Source organism: Coptis chinensis, chromosome 3, assembly GCF_015680905.1.
Source record: "Coptis chinensis isolate HL-2020 chromosome 3, ASM1568090v1, whole genome shotgun sequence".
Taxonomy (NCBI): Eukaryota; Viridiplantae; Streptophyta; class Magnoliopsida; order Ranunculales; family Ranunculaceae; genus Coptis; species Coptis chinensis.
In genome coordinates, this window is record NC_141458.1 from 9,399,855 (window position 1) to 9,411,933 (window position 12,079).

General features: G+C 36.6%; 2 long non-coding RNA genes across 2 annotated transcripts; both read left to right on the forward strand.

The window, feature by feature from the left end:
* The first annotated feature begins 2,217 nt into the window (after positions 1 to 2,217).
* Positions 2,218 to 10,345, forward strand: LOC147507783 (uncharacterized). Its single transcript, XR_015217798.1, has 3 exons — positions 2,218 to 2,322; positions 2,425 to 2,556; positions 10,034 to 10,345. It is a non-coding gene; the product is annotated as an uncharacterized LOC147507783 (long non-coding RNA).
* Positions 3,185 to 9,003, forward strand: LOC147507784 (uncharacterized). Its single transcript, XR_015217799.1, has 3 exons — positions 3,185 to 3,370; positions 8,739 to 8,804; positions 8,922 to 9,003. It is a non-coding gene; the product is annotated as an uncharacterized LOC147507784 (long non-coding RNA).
* Positions 10,346 to 12,079: the final 1,734 nt, after the last annotated feature.

Consider the following 12,079-nt stretch of genomic DNA (forward strand, 5'->3'; position numbering starts at 1 on the left):
CTTAATATGGTAGACTGTGGAATCTGAAAATTTGAAGATAGCAACCAAGATATGAAGATATATTAAAATTTGGTTTTGTCTTTTAGGGTATTTTAGTCATATATATAAAATTTGGTTTTGTCTAATAAAAAGCAATGGTGTGGGGCCCGTAGGGCCTCCATCCAATGGTTGCCACTGTCTTTTCTAAGTTGTGACATGGCAAAATAAGTCAATCCCAAAGAGTATGCTTCCTTACGCCCTAACACTCGGATCTACTAGATCTTATTTCCTCATATTCAAACAAAACATCTATGCCCTATTTTTCCTGCTGCCGCCACACTATTGTCTGTCTTCCTTGATGTTTTTCTGTTAGAACCACAAGCTGCAACACTTTCACTCTAATAAACTGTACACACATACTTCACTACTTCTCTCTGCTTCAACAAAACTTCTTTTGAGGGTATCTATTGCAGATTGATAAGAATACAGGCGAGAAGGGAGGGTCTGTGTCTTTGCAGTCTACGTGTCCAGCAAGAGTCGAGAGTAAATTTAGTGATTTGAGTATATCTGCTACTGGAGGTGGTTTGAGTACTGACACTACCTGTTTAAGTGAATCTAAAGGTTTGTCCTATTCATACCCATTCAATGATTTTTGAAGTTTTAGTAAGTGTTTCCGGAAAATATAGGAGTTTGGTTGTATTATGAATTGTTCAAGTTGGTTGGTTCTTGTTGAAGGTGATTTAAAAAGCTATAAGTGGCCTTCTTGGAGCCAAACAGCTGAAATTCCAGTTGTTTTTCGATGATACTAACATTTTATTTGACAGCATATATAAATGATTCTAACCACATCAGCCCCATCAGTTGACAGTCTCTGTTGAACATTTTTTTAGCTCTATCACTTCCTTCAACTTCCGTTCCGTTCTTCCCTCCCTTCAGCTGTAATAATCAAAACAACACAGCGTCAAATTTGCCATTTAACAAGTAAAATTAAGTGCTTTTAAACTTATAACAAATGTAAGTGCTTATTAGTGGAACCAAAGACAAATAAAGCAAGAAGTCAAGCTATAAAAATCGTTGGTTTCCCAAAATAATGGCTTGAGATTTTTCTCAAGGACCTAAACTACCCATGTGAAGTAATTTTTTCTTTAAAAACCATGAAAGTTGAGAAAATTACAAGGGTACATTTGTCAAAGAGAAGCTGAAAAAATGTGTGCAAGGGAAAACCTTGCTTTTCAAGAGCACCAAGACTTTAAAACAGTTTTACTTGGAGAAAACCATATATAATTTACAACTGACGTTTGCCATCAAGGCTTCGTTGCCATACCAGTTCCTTTCAGAAGGTGAAGTTCCTTCTCCTTACTTTTGTTTTAAAGTCTTCATTTGGGAACAGGGGTCTTCTTATATGGCCGTTGGAACTCAAGGTGTAGAACGAAGGGACACCTATGCATCACTTGATTTTCCCTTTCCACCTGGGTTTAAAGCTAAGGTACATTGACATTGGTATGTGTATCACTATTGGACACACATGTGAAGTGTCTGACACAGTGTTTGGAAACTATTGGAAACTTATTTATGAAGTGTTTGCTATTTTTGTTGTTTATTTCATTGGAGAAAACCAAAGTTAAAAGAATACAAATCTATAAAGTATAGTTTAGTCATGGTCTGTTTATTAATTTATTTGCTGTTATTCATATTCCTGTCATTGCTTCAATATTGGTTGCAAAATCTAAATGTCATAATATGTGGTACTTTTATATATGTGGTCTAATTTACTTCCGCTTGCTATTGTTTGATTTTTATTTCTCATTTGTTTTTTTTTTGTTTTTTTAATTTCGGCGTGGTTTACTACCGTCTAATTTTTTTTAATCCATTTTGTTTTATTTACTGCCACCTAATTTTTATCTGTGTTTACGCCTAATTACTACTACCTTTACATGCGAAATAATCACTGCTCGTGGTTTATTACCGTCAGCTACCCTCTAATTTTTTAAATCCCCTTTGTTTTATTTATTGCCACCTAATTTTTATCTGTGTTTACACCTAATTACTATTACCTTTACATGCGAAATAATCACTACTGCTTTGTCTTTTTTTTAGGCACCCTTTTTCATTACAGATTCGACTTTCAATGGTATGTTATCCCCACCTATCTTTTTATGTTTGTTTCTACAGGTTTTATTGAGTATCTATTTTTATTTGTTTCTACAGGATCCCATAGATAAGGGTAAACGTGCAATGGACCCTTATAAGGATCCTTCGAACAAGAAAAACAATATTTATGTTCCAATTCAAGATGGACTCTACCTTCAGCCACCTACTCCTCAATGACCTGCTCACCCCCAGGTATTAATAACTTCTATTATCATACTTTGAGTTACCCAAATTGTCCTAACACTCTTATTGGTTTCACATTACATTTTTGAACTCTCTTTCAAATATTTATAGCTTCCTACACGACCAATTCTTGACAAAGGAAAACGCCCTATGGACTCCTTTAAGGAACCTTCAAACCAAAACAAACATGTCTTTGTTGCCCCCCAAGATAGGCTCAATCTTCAACCGCCTCTTGGCTTCCAGGTATTTCTTGCTTGCATTGCCTTATTTATTCTTTTGTTTTATAAATGTCCTCTATCTAATCTCCCGCCATCCGGTTAAAAAAAAAATGTAATGGCCTGATATATTGTGTCCATAAGGTGTTTCACTGCCATTTAATATACTGACTTTATGAATCTCATTTCCCCACTTGCGAATTATTTTTCTACACTGTTGCTTATGTATATTGCATTGTCTTATTTCTTCTTTTGCTTTATAAATGTGCAGCGCCCATCAAATAGTGTTCCTCTATCTCATCTCCCGCCATCCGGTTCTCATGTAAGATGAGTTTTAATTAAAATGTAATACTATAATTGCTCATGCATTATCCAAAAGGTGTTTTTGTACACTATAATCGTAGTAAATTCACTGCCATTTAATGCTTGCTTATATGTATAATATTTACCCACTAACTGTGTTGCATGTGGTCATCCATCTATTCATTTACAATTTGCTTTTATTTTTGGGTCTTCGATCACTTATTATCCTTGACTACTTTATTTATATCTTTACATTCCACGTTTTCTAATTTTAATACTAACTGCCATATTTGCTATTATCCATGCATTCATATCTTTACTATTCGGTTGATTATACTTATAATTAGGTGCTGATAACAAATAGAATGCTAGGACAACATGCTCGAAGGGAAAGAGAAAGGAGCACTAAACTAATTGGCAACTGTCATGTCATTGACCACCAACTGATGGGTTCAACATTGAATGGCTCTCCTTCACTTCCACAAACTCCACTTCAAGCTGACAAGCATCAAGCACTTCTCCCGCCATCCGGTTCTCATGTAAGATGAGCTTTAATTAAAATAATACTATAATTGCTCATGCATTGTCAAAAAGGTGTTTTTGTACACTATAATTATAGTAAATTCACCGCCATTTAATAACTTCCATTTAATGCCTGCTTATATGTATAATATTTACCCACCAACTGTGTTGCATGTGGTCATCCATCTTTACATTTCACGTTTTCTAATTTTAATACTAACTGCCATCTTTGCTATTATCCATGCATTTCTCTTTCTCCCAATCTATTCGGTTGATTATACTTATACTTAGGTGTAGATAACAAATATAATACTAGGACAGCGTGCTCGAAGGGAAAGAGAAAGGAGCACTAACCTAATTGGCAGCACAAACATCACCATCCAAGGTGCACAAGTAGTCACACGTCATGTCATTGACCACCAACTGATGAGTTCAACATTGAATGGCTCTCATTCACTTCCACAAACTCCACTTCAAGCTGATAAGCATCAAACACATAATAGTCTAGTTACACCTCATGCAACACCATACCAACGTCTTTCTTCTTCAGAGTCTCTTCAAAAATCTCTATCATTCCTTAATCCTGTAAGGCTATTTATGCTCCCTGAAGAACGTGTCACATCAAGTTCCCATGCTGATTCATCGGATCAAAACAACACGTGAGTACTTCACTTAGCGGTTTTCCTTAATCAAAATCTATATATAACTCACCTGTGCAATTATCCTTTGTCCATCCAACATCACATTCGACAAATGCAGCTTCTACATCATCATCAACTAACCGAAATTTGCGGTATACTTCTTCACACTTATTGAAATTGGAATACCAAAAAAATGGCACCTTTGTCTAAATATATACAATTATTTCTCTTGCAGACAACAACCATTTGGGGATCCTGCACAATATTGTGAGGAGCTTCACCATAATGGTTTTGACCGTCCAATTTCTGCTAATAATGTTGACATAAGTGATGATGAAGACGAAGTTGACAATATTGTTTCTAACCGTCTGATTGAACAAGGAAGACACTCCTTGGGGAGAATGGATGTTTAGTGTCCATTTTGTAATGCACTCCATTAGATGGATGAACGACTAAAAGATTCATCATTATCACGTCTTCGATTCGGGACTTGTTGTTCGCAAGGGAAAGTCAAATTGCCTCCACTATGGCCATTACCTCCAACCCTTAAAGCTTTATATGATGGAAATGATCGCAAGTCAAAGTCATTTCGGAAGTACATGAGACAATACAACCAAGCTTTCGCATTTACGAGCCTTGGAGGAAATGAGCGTGTCTTTACTGGATGAGGTCCAAGGCCTTTTACTATACATGGTCAGTTGCGTCATAGAACTGGATCTCTAATTCCTACCACTGGGCTGCAGCCAACTTACTCTCAGCTTTATATATATGATCCCAGTGCTGCATTGGATATACGTCAACTTCGTAATCCCCATTTGAACACAGATGTTCTGAAGATAATTCATGCAACTATGCTCCAGTATAATTGTTTCTCTGCTACTTTTCGCCACGCATACGATGTTCTTAGATCTGCCTCTCTTCAACATGGTAAGAACTTCAATGTACCTGCTTATTTGCATTATAATGCTACTAGAGACAGACGTCGTTACAACTTGCCAACCGCAGATGAGATTGCTGTCATTTTACCTGGGGATGGCAGCGAGCAGGATAATATGAGGGATATTGTGATATATCTGAAAGGAGGGATATTGTGATATATCTTAAAGGAGGGCAAGAATTCATACAGATCAGTGAATGTCATCTAGCTTACTTGCCTTGCATTATGTGCTAATGTTTCCTTATGGAGAGCTTGGGTGGTCACCTGATATGAGGTGTTCAAATACTAATGACCGATTGACACAGATGGATTTCTACTCTTATCGGATATTTGAACACCCTGGAGAATATTCTGCAATCTTACGTGGGCACAAACTGTTTCAAGAGTTTCTGGTGGATGGATGGGCAGTGACTGGACAGAACAAAATGAGATATTATAGGCTACAACAAGACAAGCTTCGGGCTGAACTTTATCAAGGTATCACTGATGTTGCAGCTGAAGCTTTCGATCCAAACCAGATTGGAAGACGAGTGGTTTTACCAGCATCTTGTGTCGGCAGCCCTAGGCACATGTTCAAAAAAATTTAGGATTCAATGGCCATCACACGTTACAATAAACATCCTGATATATTTCTCACAATGACTGCAAATCCGCACTGGGATGAAGTTGTTGAGGCATTGTCTGAGCACCAAACTACAACTCATCGACCCGCAGGTCGGGGTCCGCGGTCTTTGAACTAGCGAAGGGCCTTGATGAAGGAAATTAAAAAGAAAGGTGTGCTTGGTACTGCCGTTGCACATGTCTACACCATTGAGTTCCAGAAACGCGGGTTGCCCCATATGCATGCACTTATATATCTCCAACATTCCGACAAGATCCGTATACCTGCTTAAGTTGATCGCATTGTATGTGCAGAGTTTCTTGATCCAAAAACTGAACCTGAGTTATTTCGAACCATCCTCACATGTATGGTTCATGGTCCATATGGACTAAATAATCCTAACTCTCCGTGCATGGTAAATGGTAGATGCAAGCATCACTATCCCCAGACTTTTGCAGATGCTACCACCATGGATAAAGATGGATATCCTATCTACCGTCGTCGTCATATTGTAAGGGGGCATATAGTTGATAATAGGGATGTTGTTCCTTATAATCCTTATCTTTCTAAGATGTTCAACTGCCATATTAATGTCGAAGTTTGTACTGGAATCCGTTATGTTAAATACATTCACAAGTATATATTTAAAGGGCATTACATGACAACAATAGTGTTGAATGAGTTGGATGAGATCCAATAATACTTGGATGCGAGATACATTAGCCCATCGGAAGCAGTTTGGAGATTATTAAGTTTCCATCTACATGAGGAGATTCCCACAGTTGTGCGCTTGGCACTTCATCTCCCTGGAATGCACCGCGTAGTTTATAAAGTTGATGAACCAATACATGATAAACTATCAAGGGCGGAGCGCCAAAAGTCAACTTTGACTGCCTTCTTTGATTGTTGTGCATCAAATTTAAGAGTAAGAAGCCTCACTTATCAAGAGTTCCCCGAATACTATGTCTAGAACAAACAATCTCAGACTTGGACAATAAGGATACGAGAGGGGAAATTTGCTATTGGTAGAATGTATTTCGCCAGTCCTAATTCCGGTGAGCGATTTTACCTGCGCTTACTTGTAACTGTTGTAAAAGGACCTCAATCATTTGATGATCTGAAAAGGATTGGTAATGGTCCTCCACTTCCAACTTTTAAAGATGCATGTGTTACACATGGAATTCTAGAAGATGACAGCGAATGGGTGCAATGTCTACAGGAAGCTTCAGTTATGCAGACTGGATATCATCTTCGCTGACTATTCTGTGTTATTCTCGCAGAGTACAATCCTTTGTAACCCCAAACATTGTAGAATGATTTTTGGGAAAATATATGTGATGACCTTCCACATAAGCTTCGCACAATGTTCAACATTCCAGAATCTACCCCTGCTGAAGTGCAAGATTATGGTTTATTTCTCTTAAATGAGATTTTGATAGAGTCAGGTAAATCACTGGCTAATTTCCCTCTAATGCCGCTGCCTCTGTTAACTACAAGATGGAACTTAGTTGTTGCAAACTGACTCATATGGGACCAACGACAATTTCAGTTTGATCCTCAAAATGCAAAAGCACATGGCAACAGGGTTATCCTAAATGCAGAGCAACACTTTTCATATCAAACAGTGATAGATTCTGTTTCCCAAAATCTAGGGAAATTTTTCTTTTTGAATGGAGCAGCAGGAACATGCAAAACTTTTGTTTACAACACAATCGCTGCTACGTGTCATGCTGAGGGGCATATTGTTATTATGGTCGCTTCATCTGGAATAGCTTCATTACTATTGGCTGGCGGTCGTACTGCTCACTTGACCTTTCGTATCCCACTAGATATTCTTGATACCTCTGTTTGTGGGTTTAGTAAGAATTCAATGCACTTAATTATTTAGGAAGCTAAACTTATTATTTGGGATGAAGTCCCAATGCAAAATAAGTTTTGTGTGGAGGCGCTTGATCGCATTACTTTTGCGATACTTGCGACAATAATAAACCTTTTGGTGGATTAACAGTTGTACTTGGTGGTGACTTCCGTCAATGCCTTCCAGTTATACCCAAAGGGGTTCGAGAACAGATTGTGCGTGCTTCCTTGCGGTCTTCCTTCCTCTGGAGTCACATTCATGTCCTAACTCTTTCCCAAAACATGCGATTGGAAAATGGAAACTCTGCAAATATTAAGGCTCGCGAAAATTTCTTAATGGAGGTACCAAACTATGTATTTTTCTTTGTACTATTTTGCTTAATATTGATATTCATTTGCATCATTCTTTGTACTATTTTTATTCGTACTAATATTCATTACTATTTTCTGGTTAATTAGATAGGAAGTGACCCAAGCGAGACAGTTGAACTACCATCAACAATTCATCGATGTGCAAATCTTTAGGATCTCATTTCTACTACATATTCTCAGCTAAATCAACCTACCACAGTTACACCGGAATATTTAACTAAGCGCACAATTCTATCTGCACGCAATGATGATGTCAATGATATTAATGCAGCAACTTTAAATATGTTCCCAGGAGAGAGTACTCTCTTTCTAGCTGCAGACAAGATGGCAGATGAGGATGCAACGAATCCAGCCAATATTAATCAATACCCAAATGAGTACCTAAACTCACTTGATCTAGCTGGTCTACCACCGTTTCATCTCAACCTAAAAGTCGGTTGTCCTATAATGTTGTTGCGAAATATTGCTCCCAAAGATGGATTATGCAATGGAACCCGATTGATGGTGGTGCACTGTCGACCTCACGTTCTTTTCGTAAGAATTTTGACTGGTGAAAAAGTGGGTAATCATGCATTTATTCCAAGAATATCTTTGTCACCGTCGTCTTCTGATTTTCCTTTTCATATGACAAGAAGACAGTTTCCTATGTGTGTTGCTTATGCAATGACTATAAATAAGTCACATAGACAATCGGTGAAGTATGTGGGGATTGACCTTCGCACTGAAGTTTTCAGCCACGGTCAATTATATGTCGCACTATCAAGGTGCACTTTTTCAGATAGAATCAGTATTCTCCTCCCTCAAAATTCGAAAAGTCACACCCCAAACTTTGTTTACCCAGAAGTCTTACTATAATCCATAAGTTCTTTTCATTTATAGTCACGTGTTGAGTAGTTTCTCATTGAATTTATAGTCATCAAATTGATACATTTGTATTTGCTTTTACTTGGTTAATTTGCTTCGTTCAAATTATGTAGGTTTTGCGAGTTGGTGTGTAATTACATTTTGTCAGTATTGCGTTGAAGAACTTTTTGCGAACCTTGGTTAGTTTTTTTCCCCCTAATTTCTTCTTTTTGATATTACAACACCTGAATTTATAGTTCTATACAAATATATTTCAATTCCTACTAAATGGTGACGTCTGTTTATATGGTATTTAGCTGAACGAAGAAATTTCAATTCTCATATCTTCAAACTTAGTGATTTCTGCTAATTCTCGAGTATGTTCCTTTTCATTTTTTTCATTTTTCCTTCCCTAGTCTTTCTCTACTTATTGTGTTGTTTAATTTTTTCATCCATGGACGTGGCGATGGGACCTTGGCCAATCACTATAACTTAGTGATCTTTGCTGATTCTCAGGTCAAGTGAAATAGGTAACATCTCTTCTCTTATAACTCAATCTCTTTGATTTTCCATGTAAAGATTCAGTTAGTTTTAAAATCGTTTAGCCAGAGATGAATTATTTGTTTTCTTCTATGTAAAGGTTTAGTCTGAGCTTCTTCTGGTGTTGTTACAGGTATTTATTTGCTTATTTATTAAGGGTTCTATTTTTTGGTTTTGGGTTTGTCAAAAAGTATTAATTTTGATTGATTTGTGCTTTGATTTGGTTATGCTGCTTTTATAGGTATTTTAGTGCAAGTAGTATTTCGGTGGCTATTGTTTGTTCTTTGATTTATTAGTGTTGTTACAGAAAGTCGCGTTTATGGAACTACCCCAATGGAAACTTTAGGAAATATGGTATATGTATACATTGTAAATATCATTTGTTAAGGGTGTAGACCTTTTGATAGTTATGGGACTCGGATGTATGTATTTTACTTGTGTTTTCGGTAATGACTTTGTACGAGGTGCTTTGATGATCTGGCATTAGTCGAGACATTCAAATACTTTGGCGTACTAAGTCATAATGTTGAAGTGGTCTCATTTTTGTAAGCCAGTTATTTGACTGCTCTGGCATCTGTCGAGACGGTTAAGTAACTGGATTAACCAATAAGAAATATATGATTGTGATTTTCAGGTTATAACAGGTTTATATTTATGAAACGTCAAAAATACAGAGGAGATGCTGCCAAAATTTTACTATAAAAACCACGTGTCATAGGTTTGTAATTGTTTGAGTTTTGGGGCGTTACATATTTGCTTGTTCCAAAACTAGAAAAGAGTCTAGAGGTGAATACAATCGTTCATTGTTTCACTTCTAAATTGTCAATTTCTTCTTCCCTTCAGTATATATAATATTTCCTACTCACTCTATTTAACGAATTTAAAACAGATAATTACATACTTCTTCGATGAAGTTTCCTCAAGGCTTGGGATTTATGATAATGACCTTGACATTGGCGAATGAGGATGGGGTTTCTGGAAGAGTTATGATTGTCAACAATGTTATCTGTACTTTTGCTACTTTTTTTTGTACTTGGCGTACTTTTGTGGGTGCTTTTTTTTGTACTGTTTTGATGTCCTCATTCAAACCACTTGTGGGAGTCTGATTATGTATCTGTTTCTCATATTGTTCTTATTTCATTTGGTTTAATTGGTGTTCTTCTATGTTTAAGTCCATTTAGATGAATGAGTCTAGAGCATCTATGCAAATCACTATTGGATTTATTGAATGAGAATTGTCTTTGCAACCTTTTAACATGATCCAAAACATTGGAAAGTCATAAAATAATGGGGAGGTTCTATCCAAATTACCCCTCAGTTGGTTTAAGTTAGTGTGATGTCGAGTTCAGCCTAATAATCATTCTTGACCATAAATGGAACAATATCCAGTATAATAAAATCAAAACGGGGGAGGGGGGTGTGTTCAAGTTCAGGCTGCTTCTACAGAGTTAGCGTCGCAGGCGACTCTATTAGTGCCGTACGGCACGGGCATACCCTAGTATAAAATAAGAGCTGAGTGCACCTGATGTCACCATTTCTAACAACCAATTAATTGACAGTGACATTCCATCCAAACATATTTAACATAATGTATCAATTGTAAAAAAAAAAATGTTTCATGTATTTTTAGGGTAAGAAAAAAAATATATTGGAAAATTACCTACGGGTGGAATTTTCGTATTTCTATGACTAAAAATCAGGTGGTCTAATTTTTAGGACCAGCCAAATGGTAATCTACAATTTGTGTTACCAAAAACCAAAGTAACTAGGGAGAGCAGGATAAGACTAACTGGATGAGGCGTAAATTCACTATATTTTCCATAAATATCATTATCCAAGTTTTTTTTTTTATAATATTTTTTTTATTTTATTTTGGTAACAACTAACTAACAACCTTACCCTTTATATATATATGTAGAAACAAAAAACAAAGTTAGCAGATATGTGTAAATTTGAAGAACTGCCATTAAAATATATGGAAAATTAGCTAGAGAGATATCTTATTTGAGAAGGAGACTATTTTGAATGGGGTATTCTAACATCTTATTTCAAATGAAGAGATTTAATGGCTACAAAGACAAAGACGAGAAGGGAGAAAATCATGCACCCACCATTTTAAAATTTGAAAAAATAATAGTAATATATTTTATTGGCGTTAATATAAGTGGGCTCCTTGGTTAGTCTGGTTTCTAGTAACGAAAATTGTAGATTACCATTTGATTGGTCATAAAAGTTAGACTACCTGTTTTTTGGTCATAGAAATTCAAAAATTCAACTCATAGGTAATTTTCCAAAAATACATTGCATTTAATGTAAAAAACACTAAAGTATGTTGTTCTTTTAGGTCAATGTGTCTGTTTTTTAACACAATATTTTGATTGTTTTAGAGATTCGAAGCTTTGAATTTAGGGTAAGGTGATCTTTTGTGAAGGCCATAATTTTAACTTATGAGTTACGGGACGGTGTAACTCTTGCTTGTTACTCTTCACTAGCATCTATGGTCTGTGGAATAATAATAATGTAGTGTGGCATCTAAACTTTGTACGGGCGTACATCGAAGCCTGGTTCGTTAAACAGCTGCAAGATGGTTGGCCACTGGCCTAACTCCAAAGTAAAAGCCGAAGATGAACTTTGGTATTGGGGGACTTTGTTGTCCATACTCACGTGTCAAGTGAGTATGGACAACAAGAAAAGTAAGTCGACTGCTTAACGAAAAAATAAAATAAGTGGACTACTACAGTGGAACTACACTTTAATTAGTGGATAATTACCGTGTCTGTATCAGGTTCAGATCCAATCCACAATAAATCGTACTTTGAAGCAGGTAAGGACGACCGGACCGCGCGAACGCCCCTAACAATTATACTCCACTAACTCCAACACTTTCATAGTGGAGACCGCGACCTGCGCTCTGCCAATGCAGATAGAGTGCGAC